Source organism: Rattus norvegicus, chromosome 5, assembly GCF_021556685.1.
Source record: "Rattus norvegicus strain SHRSP/BbbUtx chromosome 5, alternate assembly SHRSP_T2T, whole genome shotgun sequence".
Lineage (NCBI taxonomy): Eukaryota > Metazoa > Chordata > Mammalia > Rodentia > Muridae > Rattus > Rattus norvegicus.
In genome coordinates this window covers 152,906,679-152,920,350 of record NC_141538.1, presented here as the reverse complement: position 1 = coordinate 152,920,350, position 13,672 = coordinate 152,906,679, and the positions used below count along the sequence as shown (strand labels likewise).

At 46.0% G+C, this 13,672-nt stretch overlaps 1 protein-coding gene across 1 annotated transcript in view; it reads left to right on the top strand.

Moving 5' to 3' along the window:
- Positions 1–13,672, top strand: part of Man1c1 (mannosidase, alpha, class 1C, member 1) — a 138,972-nt gene that overhangs the window by 4,914 nt on the left and 120,386 nt on the right. The window lies entirely within an intron of this gene.

Below are 13,672 nucleotides of genomic sequence, written 5' to 3'. Positions count from 1 at the left end.
GAAGAGCAGTCAATGTTCTTTAACCGCTGAGACACCTCTCCAGTCCAAGATTTATTTATTTATTTTTTAAAGATTTATTTGTTTTTATATAAGTACACTGTAACTGTCTTCAGACATGTCAGAAGAGGGCATCAGATCCCATTACACATGGTTATGAATCACCATGTGGTTGCTGGGAATTGAACTCAGGACCTCTGGAAGAGCAGTCAGTGCTCTTAACCGCTGAGCCACCTCTCCAGGCCCCAAGATTGCTGTTCTTAGAAGAAAAGCAAAAGCAAGATGGCTAGCTAACACTGACCACCTGAGGTTGACCTCTGGCCTCCATATGCACACGCACATGTGCATGTGTGCCCTCCCCCTAACATGCACCACCCACGTAGGAACACACAAAAAGACCTTCGAATGAACAGTTAAGGCTGCTGATAGTTGACGTTGGATGTTTGCCCTAAGAGCATTCTGAGAGTGCCACGGTGGGGTGTTGGGGCTCCAGCTGCGTTTAAGGGCAGAACAGCTCCCCGAGAGACTGGCTAGACTATCAGTAATTTTCCAAGGCTAGTTTGAAGGGGCAGAGTTCCTGTGAATGAACTCTTTCCTGCCTGGATAGCAGGCACCTGGAGGATCCTCTCAATTATCCCAAAGTGCCTTTGGCTTGGCAAAACGTATCCCTCGCTCTACCCTCCGGGCCTGCCACCTCAAGCCTCCAGGATATTGCTGACTGTGACAGGTGATGGTGTCATCTTGTCGAGTGATCTTTGCTCCTCATTAGTAGACTGGTTCATTAGTCATGTGTGGTTTCTCTGTATCTTTGATTTATCATCACTGGTACCGGGGACAGGTAGGAAAATTAAAAGGCCCCGTGTTCTTTGTAGCGTGTGAGCATCGGAGCCTGGGAGATGCACAGAATAATTAATATTAGGAATGGCTCGGATCGAAACGGCTCTGCCTGGAAGAGCTGGCTTGCAGACCCGTTGAAGGTCCTTTGAGTCTTTCCCGCTCCTCTGTTTTCTTCCTGACTTGCTGTGTAGTTCATTAATGTGGATGAGGACAGGCTGTAATAAGTGGGCATATCCCTCAGGAACCTTGTATCCGGAGCCCAGCCACACCCTTCCAATCCCACCGCTAACACCTGCAGATTGCTGGCCCAACTTTCTCTCTGGGTGGCCAGCCTTTTGGGGGATTGGACATCGGAGAAGGGATCGCTTCCTGGGCCTGACATCCTTAAGTCTGTTGTTAGTGTTAGATAAGGAACAAATAAAATGACGCCTGTCAAGAAATCAGCTGTTTATTTCACAGTACAGTTAGCAGGGGGCGGGGTGGGAAGACAGATTCCCTGAGGTGTTCAGAGTGACTGATTTACATCCGTGTTCACAAGATGCCTTTTTCTCCAGCTTCCCCGCAAGACCGATCCATTACTCCACCAAAAATAAATATTGTGATATATATATTAGGCTTCGCTCAGAGGGTCTTTACTTCTTTTCTCTTATTGGAAAAAATAAATCAGGCTTGTAGATGGCAAGCCTGGCACAGGGAAGCTGCTTGGTAATCTCCGTGGGCACTTGGCCTAGTGAGTGGTGGCGCTCGGGCTCCGGACGTCACCAGTCTGCATCTTGAGTTGAGGGCAGGGTAGGGGATGGGCCAGAGGGTTAGGAACCTCTACTTTCTGTTACGCACGTCTGTTGGCCAAGCCGGTGGCGGCAGTTTAACCATGAAATGACGAATTCGGGATACAAGACAGTTGTCTTGACTGAAATCATGGCTGTTTATTACACGTCTGAAAGACAGGGACCACATGTCATGAGGGGGGAGGGTGTGAGTGTGTGTGTGGGGTGATGGGGGTGGTCAACTGTTACCACAGCTTGGCGTGCCTGCCATTCAGAAACACCAGGCTCGGTCAGACAGCAAGGTCTCCTGCTCTCCCACCAGCCTCAGACAGAGGCTTGACTCACCAATGTTTGCATAACTGGGGTAAAAACAATACATTTTCTGGGCTCTGTGTTTCCACTGCGAATAATGGAGACTCCTCAAAGGGATTTTGACCACCAGAGGACCCTAGTCCCACTTCCCTCTTCCTCCTTCAAGTCTCTTCTCTCTGGGACAAGTTAGTAGTATCCAGGTTAGGCATAGATCTTGCTCTCTTTCTGGACAGGGTTTCTCTGTGTAGCCCTGGCTTACAGAGAGGCTACTCATTCTGTAGACCAGGCTGGCCTCGAACTTGGATCCACCTGCCTGCCTCCCAAGTGCTGGGACTAAAGGTGTGTGCCACCACAGCCCAGCAGATCTTTTTTTCTATGCTGGCGGGAGAGCTCTCTCATTAGCCCTGGCTCTGTGTCCCTACGTTTCAAGAGTAACAGTCACAGGGGCCATGGCCACAGACCTCAGCTTCAGGTGTTTGCTGCCTTTCAAGGTTTGTTTTCTAAGATTTGGATCGAGAGCCCCCCCAGATCTGGGAGGCAGGTATTCAACCCGTGCTTCTCATACTGGGGTCTGGCTGTCTCTCACCTTGGCAACGGCTTTTTTATGACTGAAGCTCAAAGTCTGTGGAAACTTTTGTGAGGCAAATTTATGCCCAACCCAAGATTTAAAAAAAATATGTACGTGTGTCTGCACAAGTTTTCATGCATACACGTGTCCTTCGTGGGGCACTGGATCCCCTGGGACGGAGGTTACATACATGTGGTAGTGAGCTGTCTTATGTGGATGCTGGGAATCAAACTTGGCCCCTCTACATGAATAGCGAGTGCCCTTAACCTGTGAGTGGTCTCTTCACCTCCATCGTTGGCATTTTGACGAGGGCCCTCGTAGGTAAAGGAACAGTTGGGCTTTTGTCTGGCATATTCTGGGTCAACTCCTTCACTAGTGGCAGCCATTTTCAACCAACACACAACAGGGAATTGTTTTTTCCCTCCTTACTGTCCACCTCAGTCACTTTCCACAGCCCCCACCAAACACAAGTCGTTCTGGCCAACTCAGTGGCCGTCATACACACTTCTGCGCAATGCCACCATGTCCCGAAGGGCCCAGGACTCTCACCTGTCATCGCTGGTCCTGTGTGTTCTCTTCTTTTTCACAGCTTCCTGGTATAGGTGCTATTTAGGTAAGTATGGTTTATATATAGTGAAATGCATAGATCTTTTTTTCCCCAGGGGGCGGGGTTTAAGACAGATCTGTCTGTCTGTCATTGGCGAGGACTCCAGTTCCACGTAAAAGGACTAAGAGCTGGTGGCTCTTGTTTTGTGTTTAAGACAGGGTTTCTCTGTGTAGCCCTGGCTGTCTTAGAACTCACTTTGTAGACCAGGCTTGCATTATAGATCAGACTGGCCTCAAACTCCGCCATCCACCTGCTTCTGCCTCCGAAGCACCAGATTGAAAGCGTGGGCCAGGCCCGCCAGGCATGCGCCGTATTCTTACCTCAAGGGAAAAGCATTTGTCTGGTTTCATGACCGCAGTGTCAGACATAGTGTTTTAGTGAATGTCTATTATCAGGTCAAAATAAATTCCTCTCTATTCCTAGTGTGGAGAGAGAGAGAGAGAGAGAGAGAGAGAGAGAGAGAGAGAGAGAGAGACAGAGAGACAGAGAGAGAGAGACAGAGAGAGAGACAGAGAGACAGAGAGAGAGAGAGAGAGAGAGAGAGAGAGAGAGAGAGAGAGAGAGAGTGTGTGTGTGTGTGTGTGTGTGCGCGCTCGCGCTCGCGCTCGTGCTCCCACATCCTGTGGAGGTCCGAGAAACAACCTGATTCCTCCGGTACTGTGCACCAAGCCTTTGAGACTATCATCAGCTGGGACCTCACCACGGAGGCTAGGCTGACTGGGCAGTGAGCCTCAGGGACCCACCATCTCTGCCTCCCTGGAGGTGGGATTACAGGTGTGAACCACCACCGTGCTTGGCTTCTAGGGATGGCCTGAGCCATTGTCCTGGTGCCAGCAGGACTGAATGCTGTCAGATGCTTTTCCTGAATGTGTGGAGATGGTGACAGTGCTTTTCCTTTTTTAATCCTGTCACTATGGTAAAGCAAGATGATCTAAAAAGAATGTTAAACCGGTGTACTTGATGTCCTGATAGTTTGTTGAGGGGTTTGCCCGTAGTGTTATTGTAAGAAATCCTTATCTGCTTTTTGATGTCTACACCGTGACAGCCTCACAGATGGCTTCTCTTCTCTCTGCATTGCAAAAGAATTATGCGTGAGTGTGTTCTTTTTATTCCAGGGTCTCTTGTAGCTCAGGCTGGCCTTGGATTCCAGCGTGGCTGAAGATGACCTTGAACTTCTGATCCTCCCGTCTCCCAAGTGCAGGATTTACAGGAGTGTACGAATCAATTAATCACCCAGGCAGACACACATAGACATAATTTTTTAAATATAAAAGAAGCATTTTGTTTGTTTGTTTGACATAATATTTTTTTGTTTTTTTGAGACAGGGTTTCTCTGTATAACAGCTGTCCTGGAGCTTGCCCTGTAGACCAGGCTGGCCTCAAACTCACATAGCCTGCTTCTGCCTCCGGAGTGCTGAGCCGAAAGGTGTGCACCATCACCTGGCTTATAAGATTTTAAAATTTTTAAATGTTTCTTGGCTTTTTTTTTAAATCTAGTGTTTTTGTTTTGTTTTATTTTGTTTTGTTTTCCAGTGCTGGACATTAAGTCCAGAGCGCCTATGCCAGGCAAGTACATTCCCAGCCCTAAGAAAATTTGGATTTTAATATTGTTTGTTTTGTGTTTCTTAGAAGCTACCAGTAAAACATGCTGGAATGCCTAGGTTGGAAGTGTTAATTCTGACTTTGTGGGGAGGGCTGGAAAAATGAGACAGAAGTCACTAGCCCAGAGGACCCAAGTTCTGTTCCCAGCACTGTGTTAGGAAGTTTGTAACAGCCTGTAACTCCAACTCCAAGGGATCTGGTGCCCTCTGCTAACCAGCAGAGTACTCAGGTACTTGCACTCACTTTCACAGACTCAAACACATGCTTAACTAAAGTTAAGTCTTAAAAATTATGGTTTTGGTCATATAAAAGACATGGAATCATTCAGAATTTTTTTCTTGTGCCAGATTTACCATTTTCTCTCTCCTTTTGATTTATTTATTTTATATATGAGTAGTTGTCTTCAGACACACCAGAAGAGGGCATCGGATCCCATTACAGATGGTTGTGAGCCACCATGTGGTTGCTGGGAATTGAACTCAGGACCTCTGGAAAGGCAGTCAGTGCTCTTAATCACTGAGCCATCTCCACAGCCCGCAGATTTGTCTCTTAGAAGTTTGTCTAGTTCACACAAGTTGTCGACTCAATCAAACTGCTCCCAAGAGTCATTTTCTTTTACTTTTTTGAGGAATCTTTTGTGATCTTTCTTTCCTAACTGAAATTGACAGTCCCTTCCCTTGAGTCCTTCTTGTAATAGTAGTTTAGCTGTTAGTGTATCATTCCTATTGGTCTGCCCCAGGAATCAGTGTTTAGTATTTTCTGTGTGTCCATGTGGTATGTGCATGTATGTACAGTTGTGTGCACATGTGTGCTCACCTGTGTATGCACCTGTGGAAGCCAGAGACAGGTGTCTTTCCCTCCCTCCCACTTCCTTTCCCTTTCTCCATGCCCCCTCAACTCCCCTCCCCCAACAGGATCTCTAGCCTGGCTTGCCCGCAACTTGCTATGAGGACCAGCCTGGCCTCTGCCTCTTGAGTTCTGCGGTCAGAGGTGTATAGCATAGATCCTGGTCCTCTCTGTTTTTTTGAGACAAGGTTCATCACTGAACCTGGAGCTCGCCATTTTGGCTTGACTGACCAGCAAGAATCTGGTTTCTGCTTGCTCAGATCTGGAGTTACTGGGGTGTTGGGTTGCACCAGACTTTTCCATGGGTACTAGGGATCCAAACTCAGGTTTTCACATTCGAACATCAAGCACTTTACCCACCAAGATGTGTTTTCACACCCAAATATTTTCTAATATCCATTTAAATTGTTTCTGTTTTATTTTAGTTACTTGGTATATTGTCTTAGGGTCACTACTGCTGTGTTGAAACACCATGACCAAAGCAACTTGGGGGGAGAAAAGGATTTATTTGGCTTACACTTTAGTGTTTCTCACTGACAGAAGTCAGGACAGGAACTCACACAGGGCAGGAACCTGGAGGCAGGAGCTGAAGCAGAGGCCATGGAGGGGTGCTGCTTACTGGCTTACTCCCCATACCTTGCTCAGCCTGCTTTCTTGTTGAACCCAGGATCATCAGCCCAGGGGATGGCACCGCCCACAATGGGCTGGGCCCTCCCCCATCAATCACTAATTAGGGAAATGCCCCACAGGCTTTGACAGCCCAATCTCACGAAGGCATTTTCTCAGTTGAGGCTCCTTCCTCTGATGACCCTAGCTGTGTCTCTGATGTGTCAAGTTGGCATAAAAACAGAAAGTACATATATTTTCTGTTAAAAAAAAAAACACATTTTATTTTGTGTGCTCGGCAGACATAACTTGTTAGCCATGGTCTGTATGTGGGGGTCAGAGGACAGCTTGTGGTAGTCAGTTCTCTCCTTCCACCGTATGTTACCTTGGGTTGAGCTCTGGTTCACCTTTGCCTGCTGAGCCGTCTCCCCAGGTACCAAACACCCTTCCTAACGGTATAGGTATGTTTCTGTGTTTGGGATAATGCTCCTTGTTTCAAGTTTATTTCACCTGATTGATATATAATAATAGATATATTTTTCCATTCTTTCTTTTCCTTTCTTTTTGTTTTCTGTGACAGGGTTTCTCTGTGTAGCCCTGGCTATCCTGAACTCACTTTGTAGACCAGGCTGGCCTTGAACTCAGAGACCTACCTGCCTCTGCCTCCTGAGTGCTGGGATTAAAGGTGTGTGTCACCGTGCCTGGCCCTCCTTTCGTTTTATAACCTATCTGTATTTTTGTATTTAAAGTGTGTCTATCATGGAGACCACAAACTTGGCTCGCCTCCTTAATTTAGTCTGATAGTCTTCCCCAGCTCATTAGTTTATTCCATTTACATTTAATGTAATTTATATAATGCAACTCAAGTCTATAATGCAGCCGTTCTTAAATTGGTTCCGCACACCCTGTTTCTCCCCCTTCCAGTCATCTTTTGGGTTAATCAAATGTTTATAATTGATCTATCATTTTAGGTGATTTTAAAAACTATAATTATTTATTATTATTATTATCATTATTATTTATTTTTCAAGACATGGTTTCTTTGGGTAGCCCGGGCTGTCCCAGAAGTTGCTCTGTAGACCAGGCTGGCCTTGAACTCACACACTCCCTACCTCAGCCTCCCAAGTGCTGGCACTAAAGGCATGCACCACCACTGCCTGGCTTATGATTTATTTATTTTATGTATATGAGTACACTGTAGCTGTCTTCAGACACACCAGAAGAGGGCATCAGATCTCATTACAGATGGTTGTGAGCCTCCATGTGGTTGCTGGGAATTGAACTCAGGACCTCTGGAAGAGCAGTCGGTGCTCTAACCACTGAGCCATCTCTCCTGCCCTCCTTACATAATGTGTTAATTATTAGCGTTTTGTCTGTATTGCAGACTACCTTGAGATGGCACGTCATATCTGAATGCCCTGACGATGGGCTTTTCTTCTCTCAGTCTCCACTTTGTCGTCCTACATTATTTTTAGCTTTACATAGACATAAATATATGTCTGTGTACGCATACATGCATTTTAGCTGTGGTTATAAACACCGTAATATAGTTGGGTGTTGTTTTAGCTTTATTTTAAACAATCAGTTGTCTAAAGAGAGTAATAAAGTTTCCACCCACATTCTTACCATTTTGAGTGCCTTTAATTTTTCCCTCTGTGTTTGTGTTTCTGTCTGCTTTTATTTCCACTTAGCTTGAAAACAGTCTTTTTTAACAGTGTAAGTCGGCTGATGACAGATTCGTGCAGTTTCTGTTTATCTAAAAAAAAAAGTTTTAACTTTATTTTGGAATTTTACTTGTTTACTCATTTTTTTAAAAAAAAATACGGTTATTTTTTAAGAGATTTATTTATTTATTTATTTATTTATTTATTTATTTATTTATTTATTTATTTTTGGTTCTTTTTTTCGGAGCTGGGGACCGAACCCAGGGCCTTGCGCTTCCTAGGCAAGCGCTCTACCACTGAGCTAAATCCCCAACCCCTTATTTATTTATTTTATGTATATAAGTACACTGTCGCTGTCATCAGACACACCAGAAGAGGGCATCAGATCTCATTACAGATGGTGTGAGCCACCATGTGGTTGCTGGGAACTGAACTCAGGACCTCTGGAAGAGCAGCCAGTGCTCTTAACCGCTGAGCCATCTCTCCAGCCCATGTTTATTTATTTTTATGTGTATGAGTGTTTTGCCCGAATATATGTCTTATTGAATGTCTCAGCCCCACATGTATTTTTGTCACCTGCAGAGGCCTGAAGGGGTAATGTCAGCTCCCTGGAACTGGAGCTATGGATGGTTGTGAGCTGACATGTGTAGTGACGATTCTGGAATTTTGGTTTTTTCAAAAAAGACACAGATATCACAGGAATGAGCTTTTGTTCTAATCCCAGGTGTGGGGCATGGGGCTGCTTCCAACTGACCACAGCAGCTGACTATGATTTGCCTTGGGCTCTAGCAGGGGTGTGATTTTGCAAGCTTCAGATCGTTTTTTGTGACTGAACACCAGGCCTCTGGAAAGGGAGCCAGTGCTTCTTAATCACTGAGCAGTCTCTGCAGAGAATCTGTTCCCCTTTGACTCCTGAGCACTGAGATTAAAGGTGTGTCCAAACCTGGCCTTCTTGGGGATTGTTTGTCTTATTTCTTGAATTGATATTTTCATCACCTTGGTAAAAAAATCCAGCTCACATGTCTTCAGATACATTGAACTCTGTTCCTCTCTCTCTCTCTCTCTCTCTCTCTCTCTCTCTCTCTCTTTCCTTCAGTGTAAATGACTTTGTCATTTGCATAAATCTATTTTTAAGCTCATTGAACATTTCTTCTGTTGTGTATAATCTGCTGTTATGTCTCCCTAGTAGGTCTTTAGATGGAAAAGTTTTCTGTTTCCCAAGTGTTTGTTCATTGTTTGTATATTTTCCTTTAAATCCAAAGGTATATCTTTAGAATGGCCCTCTTTTTCTGTTGTTGTTTTAAGTCAGGGTTTCTCTGAATAGTCTTAACTGTCCTGGAACTCACTCTGTAGACCTGGCTGGTCTCGAACTCAGAGAACCGCCTGACTCTGCCTTCAGAGGCATCACTGCTAATAGCTTTTCTTTTCTTCTTCTTCTTCTTTTTTTTTTTAAAAGCATTTTTGTTTGCTTTCTCCCCTTGCGGTCAGTCACTCCCTCCCTCTGTAGCTGAATCTCCCGCTTGGGTCTTCACTTGCCAGCCATTTGTTACTCTGTATTAGAACTTATGGCTGCTACTTTCTTTGAGATGCTGGCTCCTCTGCGTTCAGTTCTCCTCCCCCTTCCTGGTAGCTTTCAGCTGTCAAGTTCCTCTGTGTCTGGATTCTCTTCCCTACTTGGCCAGTTTTGTTATTTTCTAGCCTGCAGTCGGCTAGGAAACCATTTCCTCTAGCTTGTTACCAGGATAGATAGATACAGTGCAAGCAGGCAGCCTAAAGAGATCTCTAAGGACTGCAGAATCAAGGACAGCTCGTAGCTCAGTGTGGCATTTAAAGCACCTGATTGATTGATTGACTGACTGACTGACTGACTGATTGATTGATTGTGTTATGATTTTTCTGTTGAAACTGTGACTGAACAGTGACGGGGTTCTGGAAAAGGGTCCGAGCTTCTATTTGATCACATCTTAAATTACTTGTGCATATTTTGTTCATCTGCCTTTTTGTATTAAAAGAGAGAGATGTTTTTAGTGGTCCACAACGTCCCAGCCGACATTACTGGGACTTGCCTCTCCGGATCTCATAAACAGTCAAATACTTCCTCTGGGTGCTTTACTTTATGTATAACGACTGCCTTTGAGTCTTGGTATAAATCTCCACATTAAAAAAAGGAAGGGAGGGGTTGGGGATTTAGCTCAGTGGTAGAGCACTTGCCTAGCAAGCGCAAGGCCCCGGGATCCGTCCCCAGCTCCGAAAAAAAGAAAAAGAAAAAAAAAAAAGGAAGGGAGAGAGAGATGTGGGAGAAGGAGGGAAGGAAGGAAAGCTCAAGTAAGCCTAACTGCTGAGTCACTAAGGGATTTCCGTGTGTGTTCTGTGAGGTCTGATTCTATCTCCCCTCACTCTGGAATGTTCCTGATGAATTTAAGTATCGTGTGTCTTAGGGTTTCTATTGCTGTGATAAACATTGACCAAAGAGGATGAAAGGGTTCATTTCAGCTCACAACTCTTGGTCATTATGCCTTATCACCGAGGGAAGTCAGGCAGGAACCCAGGACAGGAACCTGCAGGCAGGAACTGAAGCAGACAGATGCTGAAGAGGGCCTTGTATGGCTTGGTCCTTCTGGCTGGCTCAGCCTGCCTTCTTAAATACTCCTGCCCTGGGATGGCACCAGCCTCAATGGACTGGGCCCTTACACATCATAAATCAAGACAATACGCCACAGATGAAAGCATTTTCTCAGTTGAGATCCCCTCTTCCCAAATGTCTGGAGCTTGTGTCAAGTCGATACAAAAGTAGCCAGCACAATTATCACTGTGCATCCTACCCTTAACTTTGTTTCATTTGGGTAGCGGGAGGTGTTGAGTCAAAGTCCTGAGTCTCCCGTTAAAGATCCCGCCGCCCATGACCCTGCCCTGCCCCACCCCTGGAATGGGCTTTTCAAAGGTTCAAACTTGACTTTTGTACGTGGTAACTTCCCAGGAAGACATTCCAGCCCTTTGTTCTGTTTCCCGCGTGTGTACTCTTGACCTAAATCAGACTCCTCCATCCTCTCTGCCTCTCCACAAGCCTTCCCCACGTGTGTCACTTGCCTTGCAGAACTCTGGAGTAGCCTTGGGTTTTAATGATAAGAATCAGTGGGAAATGAAGCCTTTCATTCCTTCCTTTCAGAAGGAGCCCTTTTTAAAAACAGCATGTAAAAAATATGATCGATTTTGCTACCTCATTGTGCAAGGGAACCCTTTATAAAAGAGACACGTTCCTGTTTTGGCCAGAAAACAGCAGCTCGGTCCAGAGACTCCAGCTGCTTGTGGTGCTGGCTTTCCCAGACCGAGGTTGGGAAGGGCTGGGGACACTCACTGCTCTCAGGGTGGCACTGTGCAGGATCCTCCCGTAGTCTTGTCTTGTTGTTCATCTGCTAGGCTACCAGAGTAGCATCCACCCAGATGGGCAGAGGCGGACATTGCAGGTTTCCTGTGGCTGTGCATTGTGGGGGTTCCCTGTGCTCAATGTAAAGTTGCTTTTAGGTTTGGTGTCGGGAAGGAACAGGATATAGTCCTCTTCCAGGAACTAGAGTTCTACTTGAATGTAAGAAGTAGGGTTCTGAGGGCTCATGAGGAGGCTCAGTGGGTAAAAGCTGCTTCTGACTCAGCACAAACCTGAGGACCTGCATCTGGTGCCTGGGCTCCTGGATCACACTGTAGGAGCGGACTGGTTCCTACCGCACGAACACACACACATATGCACACACACACACACACACACACACGCTACAGAGATATGACAATAATAAATAAGATAATTTTTACTGATATTGTAGCAAGCTGCATAAATTTAATAGCTTAAAGATTAAAATTTTATTATTTTGCAAATACAATAAAATTTTAAAAAGAGAGAGAGAGTTTTGACTCAGTACCTACCACCCCTACATGCAAGAATTCTCAGGGCTGGGATGGAACTGTTTAAAGGACCAGAGGACCAGGGTTCAATTTCTAGCACCCACATTGTGGTTCACAACAATGTCTGTAACTCAAGATCCAGGGGATCTCACGCCCTCTTCTGGCCTCTGCTGGTATTGCATGTGTGCAGTGCATAGCCATACATGCAGGCAAAACACCAATACACATAAAAATTAAGTTAAATTAAATTAAAAATGAAAATAATCTTTAGGGAGCCTGCTTTGAAGGAAAGGGCCCACGCTGAGATGCTATCTTTTCTGACCTAGAATGATCAAGTCAGAAATTCCTGTGGTGTTCATAGCAGAGCCCCAGTATCCCATTCAGAGCCAAGCTGATCCGTCTAACAGACTGTGACATTTAGAGCAAGGACTGTAATCCTGGCTCATTCTTGACAGAACCCCAAGAGGGAATTGACCAGCAGGCTGCAGGCCAGTAGGTTTATACTGTGTTGTGTGGGCTCAGACGTCTCTTCTGGCTTCCAGGTTGACATTCTCATGGCGTCATCGGAAAGCCGCAGTGGTCATTTTGGAAGGAGAGTTTTCACTTTGGCATCGAACACAGTAGAAATGTCCTGGTCTTAGGTATTCAAAAGAACGAGGCGTCTGAGCCCTGAGAGCCCGGCTTCGGACCTTTTACTGCTGTCTAGAATCTCACGGAGGCCTTCGGTAAATGCTCCTACACTTCCGTTTATGAAATCGGAGATGCACACTTGATTGGACTGGCTGTAGCATGAGCCGCTGGACCTCTAGACACTTCCCAGTGGGTCTGAGGCGCAGCAGGCGTGCCTGCTCCGAGGTTGTTTTCAGGCTAGGCTCCTTTTGGAGTTGAGTCCTTTTGTTCCTCACTTAAGAGAGACGCTGAGGGGCTGGGGATTTAGCTCAGTGGTAGAGCGCTTACCTAGGAAGCTCAAGGCCCTGGGTTCGGTCCCCAGCTCCGGAAAAAAAGAACCAAAAAAAAAAAAAAAAAAGAGAGAGAGACGCTGAAAGTTGGCTATACGTCAGACTCCCCCCCCCCCCCCCCCGGGATCGGAGGAGGAGAGACTGGGACAAAGACTCTGTTAAAACCGAGTTTTCCTGAGCCGAGAATACACACGGTTCCCTTGATCTCACGGATCCATTAAAACTTTAAGAAAAACATTGGCAACACAGACAGTCCACGGAGTCTCGTTTGCACAGTGGGCGCATAAGAAGGGCAAAGGGGAGCCTCTGGCTTCACAGAGCTTTATAGAATAATATTGTCACAGGCTCGGGTCACTTCCTCCTACAAACAGATGCCCAGAGGCAGGAAACGCTGCTTAGCTGTGTAAATATTTGCCTGTTCCACCTAAAACATTGGCGGGGGGAGTAGATAAACTGCCGAGATGAAAATATTTGCTTGTCCAGGAGTAGATCTCACAGTGGGCCATCCTTGTCCTCCCGAGGTGGTCTCTGATGCTTTCCCATCGGCGGACAGTCTTTGCCTGTTGCTTCTTGGCCTTCTGGAGGGCCGGTTGCTATCTATATAAAATCCAGTGATTGATGGAACACGGGAGGAAGGGATGCTTACAGTGGAACCCCCCGCACTCCCACCTCAGTCCTGCTGTTACCCTGTTTTTACCATGCTGGGTGTGCCCTACCCTGGGCATTGATGACTGGGGTTATCAGATCCAGGGCATTGAGGCTGCTGTGGTTGAAGCTGCCAAGGAGAGATGCTACCACTGAGCTGGGTAGATGGCCGAGTCACTGAAAGTTCTTGCTGCCAAGACTGACAACCTGAGTTGGAGCCCTGGGGGGACTTCATTTTGATTTATTTTATGTATATGAGTGCTCTATCTGTGTCAACACCTGCATGCTAGAAGAGGGCATCAGATCCCATTACAGATGGTTGTGAGCCACCATGTGGTTGCTGGGAATTGAACTCAGGACCTCTGGAA